Below are 22,165 nucleotides of genomic sequence, written 5' to 3'. Positions count from 1 at the left end.
GCCAGCAGTATTCCACAGCACGCTTGGTGCGGGGAGGAGGGGCAAACGGGCCTCAGGTCTGCTCACACTGCCGTCCTGGGGCCTTCACACTGCAGGGAGAACACTGAAGAGGAGGAACTGGAAATCAGTCGGGGCTCTGCCCTTCGCATGACCCTGGGAATATAATCCTGAGTCTGAAAAGCACACAGGAGACAAAAGGAAGCAGGTGGCCAGCCCACCCTCACCTCCATCTGTGGAAAGAGGAACTAACAGTTTTGTTCCCAGTTTCTTTCCCACTAGAGGTGGGAGGGAGAACTTTCTTCCAGCCTGAGCTGGCAGAATCTAAAAGCATCTAGAATCTTCCAGTGCTGCAGCCACACCAGAGAACTCCTTCAGGCGGTCCAGAATGGAATCACCTCCCTGGCTGTGTGTTTCCGGTTGTCACCACTGTGGCAAATGGTCCATGCACTTGGTGACTCAGTGGTGAGAGAGACTGTGGTGTGTCATCTCCCTGAGCCAGGGGCCAGAAGGTAAACTAGGTCAAGGTGTCCACAGGCCACTCCTCACTGGAGAATCCGGGGTTGAATCTGTTTTCTGGCCTTTTCTACCTGAACTTCCTGGTTCTGGGTCCTCCCTTTTCCTCCGGCCTGGCCTTTCTCACACTGCACTCTGGGACACACCTCCCGCTCCGAAGGACCCTTGAGTGGCATTAGGCCCTGTGCATCTCCCAGGGTACTCTTCTTTGGGCTGTGTAACAGCATCTCCACCAGTAACCCCCAGGGAGCAGGCTTTAGTCTCACACCCCAGGCTTGGCAGCGCGGCCACAGCAACTCTGATCCCAGTAGACATGTAAGGGTGGGACCACAGACCTGAGTCGTCCGCTTGGACTCTAATCCCTGCTCCTCTAAGATGAGGAGTGGTATGTCACACCCTCATTGCTGCTGTGTGGGGTGTGTGCATGACATCTGGAGCAGTGCTCAGTACAGATCTGGGACCATCCACCAGTCCCTTTGTCTCAAAGTGCCTCTCACCTCACCATCTCTCCTCTCGGTCCCCTGGGGAGGCACCCACATGCAGGGCGTATCCCATGAGCACCTGAGCACCCTACCCATGGGCAGCTACAGCCCTGCACATCATACAGTGAGCAGCTGCTGTGGGTCCTCAGCCAGGACACGCTGGATGAGATGCAGGCAGGACAGAAAGCCAGGAGACAGTGGGAGGGAGGGAGCCCTCCTCCCTCTGGAGTCTGCGGGAGGGAGCCCTCCTCCCTCTGGAGGAGTCTGCAGTCTCCGGTTCAAAATTTCTGCACAATTAACAACATTGCAATGCCGGGTTTAACAGGGGGACCACATTCTTTTTATAGAGAGATATTTTCGAACAAGAATGCTAAAATAGCAACGAGACATGCTTCAGGCCTGAGCGTATACGCCCTTTGAGTATGGCCCGGCTCTGTGCCCAGGAGTGAACCCCCAAATTTCCGGGACTCTCACAAACAAGACTGTGGAGTCCACCTACAATATAAACCATCTTAACTGAGGAGTACCTGCAGTGACCTGGTGACCGTTTGTCAGTTAACCCCATCTACGGCACCCGTGAAGCCACACTGTGATCTCACCTCAGCTCCTTCCCCACAAACCCATATCCATAACCATCAGAAAGACACCTGAGCAGGCCCTCCTGACTAGCCCACACCCCCGACTGTAGACCCGTGCTCAAACCCGAGATAAAGTCTTAATAAACATCAACTCTAATTTGCGAAATTTTTTTCTGTACTAGAGTAAGCCAGTGTGGTGACACACATCTTTAACTCTAGCACTCAGGAGGCAGAGGCAGGCGTATCTCTACACAGTGAGTTCCAGGACAGCCAGAACTACATAGTGAGACCCTGTCTCCCTGCCCCCCTCCCCCAACAAAAAAAAAAGAATCGCCATTAGTCAGCATCCAGCACACGCTGGTGGCTCCCAATGTGACCTCCGACCTGGGCCATGGCCCTGGAAGATGCTTCCTCAGGGGCCTGGCTGCTCCGTGGGCAGGAGGTGCAGGTCCACAGGTATGTGGGAGGATGTACCTGGAGGACAGTGAGGCCCAGGGCAGTGAGACAGCTCAGCAGGTAAAGTGCTTGCGGCATCAGCCTGGTGACCTGAGTTCAAGTCCCGGAACCTACATAAAGATGGAAAGAGAGCTGACCCTACAAAATTGTCCTCTGACCTCCATGTCTATGCCATGGCATGTGCACATGTGGGCACACACATACACACTAACAATAATAGTAATAATAATTTTTAAAAATGAATATTTATTTATTTATTTATTTATTTATTTATTTATTTATGGCTTTTCGAGACAGGGTTTCTCTGTATCATTTTAGTGCCTGTCCTGGATCTCGCTCTGTAGACCAGGCTGGCCTGGAACTCACAGAGTTCCACCTGGCTCTGCCTCCCGAGTGCTGGAATTAAAGGCATGCACCATCTCCGCCCAGCAAATGAGTAATTTTTAAGAAGTCCCCTGGGCTGGAGAGACGGCTCAGTAGTTAAGAGCACTGGCTGCAGCATCCACATGGCGGCTCACACCTGTCGTGATCTACTCAGATCCCCCAGTTCCAGGGGATCTGATGCCCTTTTTTGACCCCTGTGGGCCTTAGGCAAGCATGTAGTGCTTAATACACATGAAATAAAAATAAATAAATCTTGAGAGAGAGAGACAGAGAGACAGAGAGAGACAGAGACAGAGACAGAGAGAGATCCTCCCTACAAACATTTACTCTGGATATGTCAGTACCTCAGGCTCCACTGGGCTCTCAGGGCTCTGCTGGTGTGGCGATGGCCTGCTGGTAGATGACTGCTGACCTATTGGAGGACCCTCACTGGAACCTTGGGAAGCCCCTCCCCTCATCCATCACAGACAGGGAGGCCTCAGGTCCGACCTGAGAGACCCCGGAGAACAAATGTCGCCTTCCTTCATGGGAGTGGGGGACAGCCTCTCCCAGCCCTGCTCACTGACTCCCCAGAGTCTGGGTGGGGCAGTGCAATGCTCTGCTCCTGGCCAGGGCTGTCTCACTTCTCCCTGTCTCTAGCCTTCCAACCACTTCTGCATCAAGCCTTGCAGGGGCTGAGTGGCTGAGATGTGGCCAAGGAGCTCTGAACTACAGCATCCGCCATTTGCCTGAGGGAGGCATCAAAGATGGGTTGTGCGACCTCAGAAAAGTTACTTTGTCACTCTGGGCCTATTTTCCTACAGGTTGTTTTTATACAACCTATGTGTGCCTGAGTCTCATCCAGGGTGCCTTAGCCCTGTACCCTATATTCACTCCTCAGCACAAACAAGGCTTCTAGAACCCCTAACCCACTCTTCTTCCTCCAATGTATGGGCACTTGGGAGCTCTCTCTCTCTCTCTCTCTCTCTCTCTCTCTCTCTCTCTCTCTCTCTCTCTCTCTCTCTCTCTCTCGTTCTCCCCCTCTCCCCACCACCACCACCAGTGCCCTGGCTAGTCTGGAACCCAGCTCTGTAGGCCAGGACTCCCAAGTGCTGGATTACAGGTGTAGTCACGCCATGCAGCTGGAACTTGCTTCAGCTCTGCCCCACACAGCGCCCAGGCCTTCTCCTGGGGTTAGCCCAATGCTGCAGGAAGGCCCAGCGGCTTTCAGTTACTCCCAAGACAGAGGAACTGATGCCCGCCCCCCTCTGCCTAGCCGCCACCCACGGGGCCGCTGTAGCCCAACAGGCTGTAGGTGTCAGGGGCCGAAAAGGCCAGGCCATACCCCTGCAGGGAGCGACTCCAGCACAGGAAAAGGAAAGAGGGGAAGTGGGGGACCCTCCCTTCCCCCATTCACTGTGGCATCTAGACCTCTTCTCCAGGAGGCCCCACCCCCATCCTACCTCAGGAGACTTCTCCTCTGCCCAACCCCAGTAATGAATCCCACATTGACTGGCTCCCTCCTTTCCGCCTTCTGTGCTCTCAACAGCTGGCCCACAGAAGGTGCTGGAGCTGAGGTGGAGAGGGGCCTGCAGAGTCCCACACCCACCCACCCTTCCTCTGCAGATAAGGCCCCTCTGTTCCGGCCCTGGCCCTGGGAAAGCTGGGGAGGAGGGCTGTGTTAACCCTTTCCTGCAAGGCACATCCTCAAGGCTTCCTGATCCCAGCAAAGGTGCATGCCACCGGAACAGAGACAACTGTGAAATTGATAACCACATCCTACAGCAAAGGCTCTCCACCGATAAGCAGGTGACAATGGGTAGGGAAGAGATCCAAATTCAAGCTAATCATTTGCCTTAACCAACAGCTGTGTGTTCTTAGAGGAGTTACTTAACCTCTCTGTGCCTTCAGTTCTTTCTCTGTGAAATGCTAATAATGGCAAGGACCAACATGGCCGGGCTGATGGACTCAATGAAGTACTCACTTGAGGTATGGGGCCCTAGGACACTTTGGGGCCACAGAAAGTTCTAGTTACCCCCCGGCCACTTGAAAACGATAGACCTTGTCTCATGTCAGGAGCTCATCAGAGTTGGCTTGGTTAGTGCTTGGAGGGGCAACTGTCTGGCAGCCAAGGGTAAGGCCCTGCTTCCTTTGAGCCTTGTCTTCTGTAGCAGCAGCCACAGCTGGAATCCAGTCTCAGTTCCGGGAGGTGACCTCTCTCTGAGTCAGAGACCACAGGGACCCCTGGGGCTGTACCAGTGTCCGGATGCGAGGATGTTTCGTGATCACCCTCTGACCTCCTCAAGCCCACACTTCTCTCCCCAACTCCAGTTCTAGCCACGGAGCCCAGGGCAGCCTGGGACCTGAGCCTGTAGTGTACAGGGCTGTCCTTACATTTCCACCTCCAGGGGCCACATGCTTTGGCCCACCAGGAGGAAAGCACGTGGCCCATTAGGAGTTGACGGGCTGCATTCCACACACCCAGACAAGGGTTAGCAAGGCCACGAAGCTCTGGAGACCCTCGGCAGCCTCTGCAGCCCCGCCGCCAGCCATCCTGAGAGGTGACTGAAGTGAAATAAAACACAGAGACGTTACGGCACATGTCCCAAGCCACACTGCTGGCCAATGCTGAGGTCAGAGGCTGAGCACAACACCCCCAAACACACACACACACACACACACACACACACACACACACACACACACACCCGCCACCAATCTTGCTCTAGGCAACATGCTCATGTCAAAGCAATGCTTGCAGACAGCAGGCCAATGCGGAGGGAAGGACCTTGTCACAGCTCAGGCCTCCTGCAGTCATCCCATGGTGCACCAGCCCACCAAAGCCAAACCTGGGAGCTGCGGACAATGCCGGTACACAGGTCACAGCTGTGGCCTGGCCTTGCCAACACACAAAGTAAAGGAGGCCGAGATGGTGCTGGAAGTCCCACGGGGCATTTCCTCTAGGTAAGGGGCCTCCTCAGCTGAAGGAAGGGCTTAATTACTACCATATGGGAAGAGGGAAGAGGGAATAGGTGCAGAGGGAGAGTGTGGCGTAGAAAACCACATGGGCAACGTGAAAGGCCAGCACCTGGGCTGAGGACCCCGTGAGGAGGAAAAGACAGGGATCCCCGTGGACGCCGGGGACCAGCCACCACCACGCCAGTGCTTCTCTTCCTTTGCACACTCATCCCCATGGTGTCAGCCTCTCAGCCACCGTGGGCAGCTGGTCACACTTGAGTCTCAGCCCAACCCCTCTCGGGCCCTAGAAAGCCGATGGGTCAGTGCAGGGCACAGCTGCTGCTTCCGAGGAGGCCGTGCCAGGCTCGAGGGTGACGAGGAAGCAGCTGGTGGCTGTGCCTTCTGGCGGCTACACAAGCAGTTGGCACAGATCTGGCCAGAGCAAAGGGGGCCTTGCCCTGCGCCCCATTACAGGGTGGCCCTCTGAGCAGACGCTGCCCTGCCTCTCTTGCTCCGCCCCTCATGTGCTAGGGAACCCCTTGCCTGCACTTCAGTCTTGGTGTCCGACAATGGGCAGCAGCTGCGTGCCCTCTGCTTCCCAGAGGGTCTTCTGGCTGTTGAAGAACTCCAGAGAAAGGATGGGCCCAGTGGCCAAGGACACAAGGAAGGGGTCCTCCCTAACACCCTTGGGCTGCCTGGGTTCAGGGACAGATCACTTTGAGCTTCAACAAACTCTCTTTTAGTGGAAGCCATCTGGAGCCCAGTTTTCTGCTGCTGGGAGCCTAACACATCCAGTTGGCTCAGCTAAGGGGGGTGGGAGCTCTGGGGAGGGAGGGGCTCTTCTGACTTGAGTCAGCAGTGCCTTGGTGGACAGTCCCCTCTCAGAGTCAAGGGACAGGGCCCCCTGTGAGGATGGAGACTGTGACGGCAACAGCAAGTTCCAAGTCAGCAGCTTCATCCCGTGGCCACGTCCATTCCCTCTCGAAGGCTTCCAGGGAAAGCATTCAGTCCCTCGTCGGTTGTCTACATCCTCAGATCCAAGAATACACTGAGAAGGGAAACTTACTGCCACTGTTTCTGGTGCCTCACGCCACCCCTGAGACCCTAAGTCCCACTCATTGCTTCTACCGCTCCCATCTGTGAAATCAGGAACTGGGACACAGAAGGGTTAAACAACTAAATGTTGACACACAGCAAGAGAGCCTTCCTCTGTCCACCCACCACAAGGACAGAGGTGACACAGCAAGGATCAGTCTCCAAGAACTTCACATTCCAATCGGAAACAGGAAGCCAGGGAGCGGGGCTTTGTTCTGTCTCTGTGGCTCGCCACTCCCACATCTCAGCTGGGAGCCTCGCTCAAACGCTGGAGCCTTTGCTGGGTGGATTGACTGATGTATGTATGTATGTATGTATGTATGTATGGATGGATGGATGGGTGGGTGGGCAGATGGACTGATGGATGAATGAATGGACAGATGGATGGACATATGGTGGGCAGATGGACTGATGGATGGATAGATGGACGGACGGACGGACAGATGGGTGGATGGATAGATGGGTGGATGGACAGATGGGTGGGTGGATGGACTAATGGATGAATGGATGGATAGATAAATGGATGGATGCATGGGCAAGTAGAGGGATGGAAGGGTAAATGCCTGATGAGGAGGAGAACAAGATGGAGTATTTGCTGCTTTTGTTGGTGGCCATGATGATAACAGACCCGACACTCAGTCTGACAGCCTATTCCGAGTCCATGTCATTTGAACTCATCTGTTCCTCCTCATGCTCTCAGGAACAGGTGTTGCTATGAGCCTGTTTTGCAAAGGGATATCTACCTTGGTTAGGGTCTAGTTTCCAGGAAGAACCTGGCCTATGGCAGAGTTGGGCAGCATGGTAGGACTCCCCCAACAAAGGTCATGCTCAGGCCAACACAGGATAGCAGACACCAGCCTGGCCCAGAACCCACGGCCTCTTCTGAAAACGCCTACTTGTTTCCAAGTTGAGCAGAAAGGACAGAAGGAACGTCTCCAGGGGACACTGAATGCCAGAGAGAAGCCTGGGAGTTCACTTAGGTGTGATGCATCTGCATGGAACCCCAGCACCTGGAGGTAGAGGAGGGAGATTCAGGAGCTCACAGTAACAACCTCAGCTATGTAATGAGTTCAAGGCCAGCCTGGGCTACGAGAGACAATTTCAAAAAAAAAAAAAAATATATAGCAAGCAAACACAAATTAAACTGAATTTAAAATAAAATTTAAAAATCCAAGCTAGGTATGGTGGCACAGGCCTGTAATCCTAGCACTTGGGAGGCAGAGGCAGGAGGATCACCATAAGCTCAAAGCTAGTCTGGTGTATGTAACAGGTTCTATTCCAGCTAAAACCACATTGAGACCCTATCTCAAAAAGTAGAGAAAATAAGGGCTGGCGACCCTAGAACCCAAATACTGACTCCCCAAAGTTGTCCTCTGATGTCCACATGTACACCCACACACAAATAAATAAATGTGAAAATATATACACACATGAATCATCAACCAGGCATGGCAGTGCACATCTGTTAATCCCAGCACTTAGCAGAGAAAGTAGGGATATCAGAAGTTCAAGGCCAGCCTGGGCTACATGAAAGCCCATCTCAAATTTAAAAAATGAATGAATTAAAAATACTGACTGTGATGATGCATGGCTCCAACCCCACAGCAGAGACAGGAGAATTGCCTTGAGTCTGAAGCCAGCCTAGTCTACAGAGTGCTGTCTCGAAACAAAATAATCATGAAAAGCAGGGCCTCTCCAGTGAGAAGACAGCACTCCCAGCAGCCCTGGCGTCTGTCCCCTGCCTTGCCTGGCGAAGAGCAGATGGCAAGAAGCGCTATTGGCAGGGCAGAGCTGGTTAAAGCCTTCCAGCAGCTCAGTGAGACGGGAATCACTCCTCAGAACTACCCCAAAGCCAAGAACTGGATGTAGGGCAGGCGCCACTGTGGTCCCTTTCCCAATTCCAGCACAGCCACCCCTGGCTGCAGAGAACACTGGGGTTCAGCCAGGGTTTGTGTCAACATGCTCTGCTTCATCCACAGCCTGCTGGGGTTCCCCCACCCAGGCAGGCATGACAATCCCAGGAAAAATGCAGGCATGGAAGGAGCCCCAGGGCATAGAAGGGCAGGCTGTCCTAGGCCAGATCTGTGGAGTCCTCTGGATCAAGCCCTCCAGGGACTCTTTAGAACCCTGCTAGCTTCAGTGACTGATGATCCAGAAGAGGAGGGTGGGATGGAGTGCCCACGCTGAGGGAGGGTGGCTTGCCCCTCACTCGGGCAGCTCCTGTCTCTAATGTCAACCGTCTCTTCCTCTAGCTAAGACGAAGGCTGGCAGGAACTGTACGCCTGATTCACAGGTAAGGAATGGGTAGGAACACATGCTTTCTAGAAACCAGTGTGCAGGGCATTAACCCTACTACCACAGCAGCCCAAGGCCACTGCCCACACAGGGAAACGAACAGTCACAGGTCTGCCTGCGCCACTGACCCCTGAGCATGGTGTCCAACCAGCCGCAGCTAGGACTCTCAGTCCCTCTTTCTATACTAGGAGACCAAAGGGTTCAAGGAAGCACCACCAGTTTGCAGGCGGGCACAGAAGGACACACAGATCACAGTCCACTCTCTCAACCACAGCATCATCTCCACAATGGGACTGTGCTGAAATGTGATTTTACTTGTATGTTAATAAATAAAGTTGCCTGGGGGTCAGAGCTAATAGCAAGCCATTTAGCAGAAGTCTAGCAGTGGTAGCACACGCCCTTAATCCAATCACGTGGCAGGCAGAGTCTGTGTGTTCAAGGACATAGCCAGCTTGGTGATGCACGCCTTTAATCCAAGTACCAACCATAGAGACCTGGAGGTCTGTATAGACAGGCAGTGACAAAGAAGTCATGTGGTTGGGTTTAGAACCAATGAGAAGGCAGAACAGAAAGTCAATGAAAAATACAGACACACAGGAAGTAGGTCTCTTTTCCCAGGGGAAGGACGGCAGCGGCTGGTAAGCTAAAGGCTATTCGCTAGGTCACTCTTGGGCTTTTAACTCTTTATTTGGCTCTGTGTTTCTTACTTAATAAGACTGCATATCCACAAGTGGCTGGGACTCGGTGACAGTCCAGCCTGCACCAGGTCACTGCATCTGAAACAAGGTTATCACAACCGTCCTTTGCGTGGCTTCCTTGCATATGTCTTTTCCCCAAGACGTCTGGGAAGTCACAGGTCTGGCTTGGATCCTATGACTGCCAGGTATCTGCTGTGTGACCACTTGCCAGCAACTCTGCCTCTCTGGGCCTCCTAAACTTCAGAGAGTGTTAGAGGAGACAGTGGAGATGGCTGGGCTCAATGACTAGCAAGCAGGGATGAAAGGCTAGTTCTGTGGCCGCCACGATGACAAATGGCGTGCTTGGCCTGGACAAGGGTGCAGAGTCTACAGACCAGAGCCGATCAGAGTGCTCAGTACATAAGTAAGAGGTAAGTCCAGGTCCAAATACTGACCTGGGCAGGTCCAGGTGACCAGCCCCTGGGTGCTAGGTGGCCCCAACAGACTCCTCAGTGGAACCAGGACAGAGTGTGACAGCAGAGCCGGCGTCGCCTGGGCAGGTACAGTATGGGAACACCAAACGGAGAGGCATAGGTACCTATCCACCATCTTCCCCTTGCCCCGGGCAAACAGTACCATCCACAGCACACGCCTGCACACCTGGCCTTGGAATCCTTAACAGTGATGAGGCCCCAAGCCCGGGAATGAGAGCCAACCCTGTGGCAAAAACACACTGATTCACCACATCTGTCAGGCACACTAGGAGGGTGAGGCAGGCACATCCCATAACCCACAGCAAACCTGCTACAAGACCTGCTGAGTGGTGGGGGGTGTGGGAGACGGTGGTAGTGCTTGCTTTTTTGTTTTTTTGCTTTTTTGTTTTTTTAAGGTAGTGTGTCTCTATATAGTCCGAGCTAACCTCAAACTCACAATTCTCTTACCTCAGCTCCCCAAGCACAGGGATTGTAGGCATGCACGACCAACATTTATTTGCCTCTTCTGTGGTTCCAGAACAACCTCTCCCTCCCTCTGTGCCCTCCCGACTCACCCTCAGATTGGTAGCAGTGGGCCCACACTGCCCCCTCTCCTCTCCCCACCTCTATCCACTGGCACCAGATAGTCACCTGAAGCAGTTCCCATGGATCCCACCATCTTCGTTCATGATTTAGGGGCTGCTTCGGGGAGAGGGAGTACGCTCACACACACCCCTTACACACAGTGTGATTCCCACTGGAGGCCTGTGCCACGGTTCGCTCACACACAGCCATGTGAGCACAGCCTCTCTTTACCCCCGTGCTAGCTGACCCCGGCAATCCATCTTAGCCGCTCAGCGACCTGCAAGGCCCTTAGCTGCTACCTCACCAAACGCAGGCGCATAAACCTGCCGCTGCTGCGGGATGCCCCCTCTGACTGCTTCCTCGGGTTCCCACAACAACCTCTCCTCCACACTCCGCTCACAGTCAGTCAGTGGGCACCCACAGAGCATGAATGACAAGCCAGTGTCCCCTGTCCCCATAGACGGGGCCATGACCAGGGCCAGAGAGGTCTCAGAGGGTGAAGTTGCTTGCGGCCACGCCTGACAACCGGAGTTGGATCCCTGGAATCCACATGGTAGGAGGGACTGATTCCTATTAGCTACCCTTTGACTTCCACATGTGTGCTGTGGCACACACACTAAATAAAATGCAAAAATAAAATCCGAATGACTAGCTGGCGGGCACTCATCACTGCCTGCAGACAGCCTCCACAGGCAGAGACTTCGGCTGTGTTGGCTGGAGAAGAAGGTCCCTCTGAGGCCATGGCGTGAAGCCGGGACCAGAGTGAGGCAGCCAAGGAAAGGCCCCACCTCTCTCCAGCAAGGTGCAGGCATTGCAAACACCAGCTGTGAAGACCAGCCTCCGTATCCCTGGAGGGGATGGACAGTCACAAGGGACAGAGGAGTGGCCTGGGCTGAATGATGTGAGACCGCCACACACTGCCAGGGGGCGCCCTTCACACAAATCGCCTGGAGAGCTCTCCAGGGGCTGTGGTGTGGTGGGGCTGTGGTGTGGTGGGGCTGTGGTGGCCACTGTGACAGACAGACTGCAGAGGGCAGCGTGGGGTAAGGACATTCACCCGCGGGAGGGGCCAGAGGCTGCTTCCTGCCACTGGGATCCTACTCAGCCTGTGCTAGGAAGGCCTGGAAGGTGCAGGAGACATCAGTGTAGATGGGGAAGGCTGGGCCTGAGCAGAAGCCTCACACACACAGGTCTCAAGCTGGTCAGTGACTGGGCATGGTGACTCTGAACCACGGAAAGAATGGATCACAGCGACAGACCAGGAGTCTAGCCTGTATCACACGGACTTCCGGAGCCGCTGGCTTGCTTCCCACACAGCTGGCTTTCCTGGGAGGCCGGTCCTGTAGACTCAGTCCCGGGCCAGCATGACCTCCCACAGCTGGACCCTTCTTCCCATGCTTGGGTCACGTGGTGTGGGCCAGTGGGGCTCTGGGGGAGGGCAAACCACCAGGAACAGTTTGCTGAGGGAGTGGACTGGGGTGGGCTGGGGAAGAGCTCGCTTCGGCCCAGGCCCCACTGTGCATGGACAGGCTGAGACTCACAGGTGGTTACACAGTGTCACTCAGTCCAACACAGGTCCTGGCCACTTAACTCTTCCTTACCAATGGGAACCCAGGCTGGTGCCTACCCTGACAGGCAGGGACCTGAATCTCGGCTTCCCCGACTTCCTCCCGGGCACTGAGCCTGCACTAACTTCAGCCCTCCCTCAGCACCCAGGCTCCAGAAGGACCCAGATTTCCTGGCTCTGGCCCCAGCAAACCACTGCTTAGCATCGCTCTGCGAAGCACTTTGTTTTGCTTATTTATTTAGATATAAGAGTCTCATGTAGCCCAGGCTGACCTCAAATTCACTCTATAGTCAAGGATCAGCCTGGACGTCCACTTCCGGCTTCCACTTCCCCGGTGCGGGGACCACCGCAGTTTATAAGCACTGGGGACAGAATCCAGGGCCTTTTGCACACTAGGCAAGCACTCTACCAACCAAGCCACAGCCAGCCCGAAAACTTGTTGGTGCAAAGAACTTTCCAGTAACGCCTCTCACCAGATTCTTCCCAAAGCTTAGGAGGTAAGAAGACGCCAGTCAACCCATTTTATAGACACATCAACTGAGTCATAAAGAGACTTCCAACACTGAACACTACAAAGTCAGCAGAAAATACAGCAGGCAGAGGAGTACCTCTGACCCCGGCTGACTGGCAGGGCCCAAGTCAGCCTCGGGGATATAGGGGTGGGGATGGGGGACACAGAAGAGGGTCCCAAACAAAGCAAGAGACACAAAGGATCATCAAGTCCTGTAGTCCAGTAACCCGCCTCACAGCACAGCGTCACTGAAGGTCCAATCGTTGGGTCCAAGTAGGCAGGACTGTTCCCTGTATCTCTGCCTCCTGCCAACTATCCTAAGGGCCACAGAAGTGTGGCTATCACTTGCTCGAATGTCCATGGATCCTTCCTGTTAGGCCAAGGAGGCCAAGCTGAGGCTACCATCTCATCCAGCGTGGAAACCGCAAGCCTCTTCACCTGCCAGCTGAGGCGTGGAGTCAAACCCTCCAAGCTGTGTGGCCTGGAGCCAGTGACTCACTCTCTCTGTTCCCTCTCTTCAATAACCACCTAGCACTTGGAACATGTAAGAACACAGAATTAATGAAATATTAACGCAGCCAAGAGTAAGAGCACAGGCTCCCAGGCTGTCCCTAAAATGGAAACAAAGCTCTACACGCTAAGCATGGCAGAACAAAGCCAAGGCCAGCTTCTACTGGGCTGGGCTGGGCTCAGGCCCTCAGCCACCCTCCTGATGATGTCATGTTGGCACCTGCTTCTGAAACACATGTTTGGACTTTCCAGGCGATTTCCCCCTCCCTCTGGCCTTCCCCCACGCTTTCTTACTCATTCTCTCCTTTCATGGCTGTTCAAAAAACAAATCTCAGAGTCCAAATGTGTCGGCAGACTCCCTGGAAGCATCTGCAGCGAGGACAGGAAGCCGTGAGTGGCAGGGGAGATCACTCATTGAGGGCCTCAGGGTCTCGGGGTGCAGAGTCTGGGAGAGTGCTAAGATGGGTGACTGGAAATGGCCAGGGCCCACCCTTATGCCCACGCCCCAGGAAGACCCGGCCTCCCCAACGTGAGTCCCCTTTAGGGGATATGCCTCTTTGGTGTGCGTGAATGAAGGCCAGAGAGCAACCCAAAGCGTCACGCCTCGGCACCACCAGGTACTTTGTTTTAGAGTCTTTCACTGGCCTGGCGTTCATCAAGTAGGCTGGGCTGACTAGCCACCAGGCCCCAAGGATCTGCCGGCGTCTGCCTCCCCAGTGCCACCATGCTTGGCTTTTCTCACGGGCTCTGGGGCATTGAACTCAGGTCCTTGCTATTGCCGAATGCCACCATGTGGTCACAAGCCTTGCAGAGAGGCTGCTGTGCTGGTGCAGTCTGGTCCTCCTGAGTGGTCTCCAGCCAAATGGCAGGAAGAGGGGCCAGGGGCCTGTTCCTGCTAATGGCTTGGGAGAGACATAGCATCACCTTCGGTACTCAGATCTCCCACCTGAGTCCCTGGCGCTGGACCAGAGGGAGGTGAGCAGAGCCAGGGACAGCAGAGCCCGGGACACTTCCTCTGCAGGCAGAGGTGTTCCTGGAAGCAAGAGCTTTCCCAGGAGGCTGCCCATCCACACAGAATCCAAAGCCACGCAGAGGAAACCAGGAGTGCACGAGGCTTCCCTGTGGTGTGGGCTGGGAGCAGGTGGCTGAAGTTCTCTGGAAAATGATGGGTGTCAGTGCCCCTTTCCTGGATCCAGCCTCACAGGCATCACCTTCCCATCCATCAGTGCCAGTCCTGGCTCCGAGGGACAGCAGGCTCTCGTGGTAAGGACAGACATGGTCTACATTCTCCAGGCCTCTTTCTCTCACTCCAGCCAGCCCCACCTCAACTCCTCCACCCACAGCGCCGGAGGCTGCTCAAGCCCAGAGCCTGGAAATGAAGAGACAAGGCAAGGGGGCTCCCCTCCCAGTCCCCTGGGTCCCATCAGCTGGCTGGCCTCCCAGGAAGCCAAGCAGGACACAGGCTACTGTCCTGGCTTCCCTGTCTGGCTCCAGGATAGGGAGATGACAAGGTTCTGCCTGCTTTTGCACCTGAGGCTCCTAGGGTGGCCACAGAGGGCCCAGGCTGGGTCCCAGGAGGCCCAGGAGAGCTGGGTGCTATTCAAGGCAATGCATGCCCAGTGTGGAGCTCAGATCCAGAAAAACAGAAAGGATAGCCCAGGGGGCTCATGGGACCCTAAGCCTGAGCAGCTGGATTGTGAAAGGGAAGTGGTCAGTCCCTAGAGGTCAGACACCACCATCTGCACCCTGGCAAGGTTCAGGAGACCTCACAGAAGGAGGGAGGCCAAGGTGAGCAATCTCTTAGAAGCTTGCCATCCACCTCCTCCCTGGTCTCAACACTCAGCTCATTCCAACCAGAAAGAGGCCTATCCCATTTCTAGGATAACGGATGAGCCCTGAGTGAGCTGCCCAGAGCCAGCCAAAGTCTACCCTGAACGAGGGCATTGTGTGCTGGGATGCGCCAAGCTCCCATCCTGGACATGTGGCAAAACCACCCAGCAGAGTCACAGGCAGGACAGTTCAGGGTCACTCTGCTCACCAAGCAGCCAGGACCCCACTCCCACCCAGCCCTGCAGTTTCTGCTCCCACTTCCCACGGCAACAGCCCATCTAGTCACACGGGCATCATCCTACCCCAGGTCAGCAAAGGTAAAGAGTTCTACATGCTCACGGGCTGGCACTGTCTCCTATCCATCCCCCTAGAGCAGCTCAGCAGCCAGGCCCCCCCAGCATGTCAACAAGCAAGTGCTAGGAGCTCTCTGGGCCTCAACCGCTGGATCTGGAAAATGGGCCGTGTGGGGGTGGAGGATCATGGAGTTAGGATGGTCAATTACCAACTTTTTCTACCCTCCTGAGATAAGGGCTTGGGGTTCTGGGAAGATAGACCAGGAAAGCCACCCAACTCCTAATGCTTGAGGGATGGGAAAGTCCCTGGCCAGATGGAGTTATAGGAAAAAGAGAAAAGGGAAGGCAGACAGACAGACTGTCAAGCAGAGAGAGAGATCAGGAGGACTCTGACAGAAGTCTATATATGCCTTAGGGAACACTCCCCATCAGCACACTGGGCTGAGGACCCCCAGAGCCCCAATTCAGATGATCATCCACCAGTAGACCCAGGGTGCTCAAGACTCAAAGGCACGGGATGGGAGCTGCCCAAGATCTCCACTAAGAATGTGATGTACCAAGGCCAGTTAAGCAGACTGTCTCAAGAAAAGTGCATTTAATGAGCAGGCCTTGGTCAGGGGGAGGCAAGCTTCCTGTTCCCCACGACCTCAGGGCGGTGCTCAACTTCCCACGCACTGGCCTGGGCCATGTCTCTTCCCCTCCTTCCCTGAACAGAAGGTCCCCTGACAGACCGGGGAAATAGCCTTAGCCCAAGCAGGACTGTGGATTCCAGGGTGGCCCTGACCTACAGCCAGACCCTCCCTGGAGACAGTGTGGGCCCTGGTTCTTCTGGGCTATAGAATGAGGGAGGGCCCGGGCCCCTCCAAGGTTACAGGGTCTCTGGGAAAAGGACTCCCCACCATGGCTAACCATGTTTCTGCCACACCAGTGCACAGGCCTGGGGGAGGGCCTGGATTAAAGAACCACTTTCCCCAACCAAGGCCCTGGCTCCTCCTCTATCTCCTCCCCAGCCTCGCCCCAAACAGGAAGACTACTGCACCCCACAGGCAAGTTTGCTGCCCACAGTAACACCCCTCCATGCTGAGTTTACCTGGGGCTGTGATGAGCTCTGGGGGCTGGGTTTCCTGAAATCGGGATGGTCCGTAATACAGTAGAATCGTGTGGGGCCTCGCTCTGGGTGCATCTCAACCCTCTGTAACCGGAGCCAGCTGTGACAAGGACCTGCTCCCCCACCAGTCATCAGATAAGCATTAGTCAGCAGATCAGCAGGGAGCAAGCCCAGGAAGCCCGAAGACAGAGCAGAGCCAGGCGCAGGGACCTGCCTCAGCCATCATTTCCAGAGTGGAAATACAGACAGAGCCTCCTCCAGGGCCAGGCAGAGGAAAGCCTGCAGGGGTCAGCCTGCTGCAGATGGAAACCTGTCACCCCTCAAGCTGGGTCCCTTTGGTGTGGGCACGAAGAGACAGCAGAGTGCAGCTGGGGGTATAGCTCCGTCAGTAAAGGGTTTAGCACAACACCCATGTGAAAAGCACTGTGAGGGAGGGGCTGTGGAGATGGGGTGGGGCATCCCTGGGGTTGCTGGCCTGCCAGTCTAGCAGATCAATACACTCCATGCTCACTGAGACCACCCTGTCTCTGAATAAGGTGGAGGGTGACAGAGGGAGACGGTGACAAGGATGCTCAGCACACACTGGGTTACAGGCTACAGAAGAATAAACCCACCTGGCGGAGTGCTAGCAATCAAGCCTGCCACAGGTACTCACTGATGGAGCAGCCACCATCTCTAACCTCACTGGCCAACAACTGGGCAGCAGGTATCCCGTGGCCTCTTGATGTCTCCCAGGAGGGGGACATTTAGATCCTGGTCATTTAAGATGCTTTACAGTGGCAGACAACAGCGGGGAAACGGGTAACCCTCAGGGGAACTCAGGCATGAACAGACATACGTATAACAGGAAACACTTGCAAACGTACACAATGGTGCTGGATCGGGAACCTTGGGTCTCACAGAAGTCAGGACTCATCCTGACAGCCCATCAGAAACATGCTCATGTCCTACATATACTAAAATACGTCTGTTCTGGCATCTATGCCTTATCCTTTGTCAAAGTTGTCCCTTACTTCGCCACGGGCACAAATAAGTCAGTACTGATGCTACCTCACATTTACAAAGTGCCTGCTATGTGCAGCTCAGCATACCATCACAATGCCCAGGCACTTCTCTGCACTTCCTTCCATTCATCTTCCCAACAACTTGGTAAATGGGGAAACTAAGGCACTGCCCCCAAGCCTTCAAACCAGGAGTGTTAGAGCCAGAATTCAAATTTGGGTTGTGATGCAATTATCTAGGAATATTCCTTTACACTGTGTGAATATATGTCACTGTGATTGGTTTAATAAAGAAGCTGACCAGCCTATAGCTAGGCAGGATAAGGTTAGGTGGGAGAACCAGACTAAGAGGATGCTGGGAAAAAGGAGGAGAAGGAGTCTGAGGAGTCGCCAGGAGACACAGAGGAAGTAGGAGATGAACTTGCTGTACTGAAAAAAGGTACCACCACATGGCACAGTGTAGATGAGAAATGTGGGTTAATTTAAAAATGTAAGAGCTAGTTAGTAACAAGCCTGAGCTATCAGCCGAGCATTTATAATTAATAATAAGTCTCTGTGTGGTTATTTGGGAATGGGCTGGTGGGATGAAAAACCTCACCTACAAGGTTGACTGGCTTTTTGTTTTGTTTTGAGACAGGATCTCATGCAGCCCAGGTTGGTCTTGACATATAGCAAAGTATGGCTTTGAAGCCTTATCTTTCTGCCTTCGCTTTTCAATTATTGGGATTACGGCATGCAGCACCACGTTAGGTTTTTGTGGTACCCAGGTCTTCATGCATACTTTGGCAAGTACTCTACCAACTGAGCTACATCCCCAGCCTTCCACGGGGCTCTGAACTCCAGCTCTAATGCAGGTCATCTCTGGGAAGATAGGGACGGTAGGATTTTTGTAGGCAAGAAAACCAACAAAGAGAATGCCCAGCTGGCTCAGAGCCAAAAGGTTGAGTCAGTGGCTTATTTGGGCTCATGGATACAGTACAAGAGAGTTATAAGTTGGGGTTCTCCCCTTTTCATCTCTGGATGAAGTGACTAGGAATTCAGACATTAAGGGCTTCTGGGACTTAAAAATCAGAGGGCTGTACAGCATGGAGAATGGATGCCTGTAGGGAGCCTGGACACTGGAGTGGAGGGAAGGTGGTGTTCTCAGGCTATGCTTCCTGTCCTCAGAGCTTTGGGCCAGAGTGACTTACCCTTCCATACTCTAGCAATGGCCACAGCCAAATCACAAGGCTGCTGAGGTCTCAGAGCTACGCCGACTTGTTCTCATCCCAATAGGCACTCAGCTTCAAAGACAAACTAGACCCCAAACCAGGGGTCTAGTCTCTCTGGCCAGGGCCAGGGCGCAGGAAGCAATGGGCTGTGTGCATTCAGAGCTGGGTTCTGTGTCTAGATGGAATTTTGAAATTTGTTCACCATAGAAGTTTACTGGTATAATTTCAGTTTTTGAAAATACTGTGTTGCGGGGTTAGGGGGATGGCTCGGTGGGTAAAGCACTCGCCGAAGAAACGTGAGGACTTATTAGCAGTGCACACATTAAAAGCCAGGCGTGGCATCCTAGCACTGGGAAGGCAGAAACAGAGGATCCCTGAGGATCGCTGGCCTGTCAGCCTACAGGGGAGTGCCAGGCTCATTGAGAGACCCTGTCACAAAAAAGTAAGGCAGAGGGTGACTGAGAAAGCACTCAGTGTCAGCTTCTGGCCTACAAATGCAGGCACACACACACACACACACACACACACACACACACACACTTGTATTAATGAGCTGAGGATGTAACTCAATGGTTGAACACTTGCCTCACACATACAAAGCCCTGAGTTCCATCCCAGCACTGGGATTAAAAAAAAATCCAACAGCATTAAGACACCATTTGTCTGGATCCCCAAATTCTGCACACCCCCGTACATTCTGCTCCAGTGCCTGTGCCTCATTCATCTTGCACCAACCTCCAGATGTCCTTGGCACCCTCCAGCCTGCACATCTGGAGCCCGCCCCAAGGCTTATGCTGAGCCTGCCCACCACACCACCCAGCCCAACCATCCCTCCCATTCTTCTCAGCCTCACTGCCTGTCACTCATCTCCTCCCAAACAAGCATGCCGCTCCTGGGGACACAAATTGGTCTATTGCGGATGGACAATCACCACTGAGCAAGCAGGACCCCCCTGGGGACATAATCACTGCTGTATTCCTTGGTGCCCCACACAGCTGGCATGTGGTAGCTCTCGGCCTTTTCTCCCTTCCTTTGTAAAAAAAAAAAAAAAAAAAAAAAAAAAAAAAAAAAAAAAAACCTTTATTAACCTTTTTAACATTTTAATCTCATAGCCATAGCTTCTAAGGATATATCTCTATTCTAACACAGACTTCCCCAAACCATGTCTTTCTGCTGTTACCAAGGGAACCCTACCTGTAGACACCAATCTGACCTTTGCAGACGAGTCTGATGAGGTCATCAAATTCCCAGTGTTTTTTTTTTTTTTTTTGGTTTTTCGAGACAGGGCTTCTCTGTGTAATAGCCGTGGCTGTCCTGGAACTCACTCTGTAGACCAGGCTGGCCTCGAACTCACAGAGATCCACCTGCCTCTGCCTCCAAATTCCCAGTGTTTTTAAGATCTGCTTCAAGAATGTGGACAAGACATGATAGGGGGTCAGAGAGACGGCTCAGCAGTTAAGAGCACTGACTGCTCTTGGGAAGAACTAGGGTTCAGTTCCCAGCACCCACATGGCAGCTCATAACCACCCCTAAGCCCGGGCGGTGGTGGCACACGCCTTTAATCCCAGCACTTGGGAGGCAGAGCCAGGCGGATCTCTGTGAGTTCGAGGTCAGCCTGGGCTACCAAGTGAGTCCCAGGAAAGGCGCAAAGCTACACAGAGAAACCCTGTCTCGAAAAACAAAAAAACAAAAAAACAAACAAACAAACAAACAAAAAACCACCCCTAACTCTAGCTCCAGGGGTCCTGACACCCCTTTCTGGACTCCTACAGCACCTGCACACATGTGGTACACATACAGACAAGCAGGCGCATACACATATGCACAAATATAAAGAGAACACGGCACGGGCGCTACCTGAAAAGCATTGGTAGGATAAGGCTATCATTCACTGCAGGGCGAACATTTTGAATAATCTGGATAGAATTTGAAGAATTAGAAATCAGTTAAGATCAAGGTCACTCTCAAAACCTCGCAGTAAACGTTCTACTACAGTCTAGATCTTGGCTGTGTGTTGGAGACCTGTGGGACCTTTAGGTAGTTAGGTCACGGGAGGGTGGGGTGCAGAGGGCTAGCCCTAAAAGAGATATTGAGAAGTCAGCACCTTCCTGACTCTGCTTCCAGCCACTACAAGGTGAGCAGTGTCTTAGGCCATGTGTTCCCACCATGATGGGCTCTGCAGCTACAAGGGGCTAACCAGCCACAGATGGAAACCCTTGAACTGAGCTGAGATTAAACCATTCTCCCTCACAAGCTGTTTATCCTGAGTATTCTGTCACAGTGAAGGAACGTTAACACATCTTGCCTTAATATGATGTATAAAAATGTATTTGTATGCCAAGTGTGAGATCATGCCTGTAATTCCAGTGTTTGAGGAGTGGATGCAGGAGGATCAAGAGCTTGTAGTGACTCTGAGGCTAGCCTGGGCTACAAGAATGGAAGACAACAGACACAAAAGGCCATAGTGTGTGACCCCGTGAATAAGAAAGCTTCAGAATGGGGAACCCCTAGATGGAAAGTCCCATTGACAAGTGGTCAGTGCTTAAGGCTGGAGGCAGGACAGAATGGCACCTCCTTCTGGGGTGGTAAATATTTTCTTAAATTGGCTGAGGAGGAGGCAGTGATGGGAAGCCATGTCTTGAAGCAGGTAGGCGGTCCAGGTGGGTTGCTGGGTCTCAGGCATCAGGAAGTCTGGACTGGGACTGAAAATCACAAAATTGTGCTACAAATGGTGGCCTGGGGTGGAGGTAGGAGGACCAGAAATTCGAGGTCATCTTCCAATAGCCACCAAGTTCAAGGCCAAACTGGGCTACAAGAGACCCTCTCTCAAAAAAAAAAAAAAAAAAGAGAAAGAAAAAGACAAATAAACTCACACAATTCTGTACATTGAAGAAGTGGGGACGAGGCTCAGTGGATAAGGCACTTTCCACCCAGGTATGAGCTCCCAGATCTTCACGGAAGCTCTGGAACAAGGAGACTAGCTAGACCCAGCGAGCGCTGGGTTTAAGTGAGAGACCTTGCCTCCATATATAAGGTGGAGGGAAATCAAAGAAGACATGGACGACAAAAAGACAGACAGACAGACACAGACACACAAACATACATACATACACACACATACACCCCTGTGTGCCTATGCCCTGGTGTAAAATGTATTGCAGGTACTCTCTGGAAGACTCCAGACTTCATGATCCTGAGACTTAGCATCCTGCCTAGAACACTGCCCACCCCACTCCAAGGCGGAATTCCCCTTTCCCATCATCCCTTCCTCCAAGGCTGCAACAATGGAGGGTGGTTAGGTGGCCTTGCTTCTCAGGGTACAAGGTCCTCTGCACATGTCCCTCTCAGACCCCGTGCCACTCTCTAGTGTACAAATGTGCTTCCAAACGGAGCGGCCCAGGGCATCGCCTGGCCTGACACATCTGCAGAGAGAGGACCATAACCAGGACAAGATGCTGCAGATAGTCAACAGCGAAGACTGTCCCCTCACATACCCTCCCCCAGAAGGTGCTAAAGCAAATAATCCTGAACAGCCTGAGAGATTTTAAATAGAGGGGTGAATAATCTTCTACAGGGAAAAAAACTGGGGGTTGGGGGCTCCGGGGAATGACTGCTGTACAGGCATGAAGACCCGAGTCAGAATCCTCAGCATTTACGCT

At 53.3% G+C, this 22,165-nt stretch overlaps 1 protein-coding gene across 4 annotated transcripts in view; it reads right to left on the bottom strand.

Moving 5' to 3' along the window:
- The window catches only part of Septin9 (septin 9), a 168,979-nt gene that overhangs the window by 39,814 nt on the left and 107,000 nt on the right, over window positions 1-22,165 (bottom strand). The window contains exon 1 of one of the 4 annotated variants that reach the window (XM_059272206.1): window positions 16,277-16,404. The exons of the other annotated variants lie outside the window; for them this stretch is intronic. The gene's annotated coding sequence lies outside the window, so the exon portion shown is untranslated. Of the gene's footprint in view, window positions 1-16,276; window positions 16,405-22,165 lie in introns of those variants that run through there. 4 annotated transcript variants of the gene reach the window in all.

Source organism: Peromyscus eremicus, chromosome 8a (genome assembly GCF_949786415.1).
Source record: "Peromyscus eremicus chromosome 8a, PerEre_H2_v1, whole genome shotgun sequence".
NCBI lineage: Eukaryota > Metazoa > Chordata > Mammalia > Rodentia > Cricetidae > Peromyscus > Peromyscus eremicus.
Note: the sequence above shows the minus strand (reverse complement) of the source record. Positions and strands in the feature narration are given on the sequence as shown.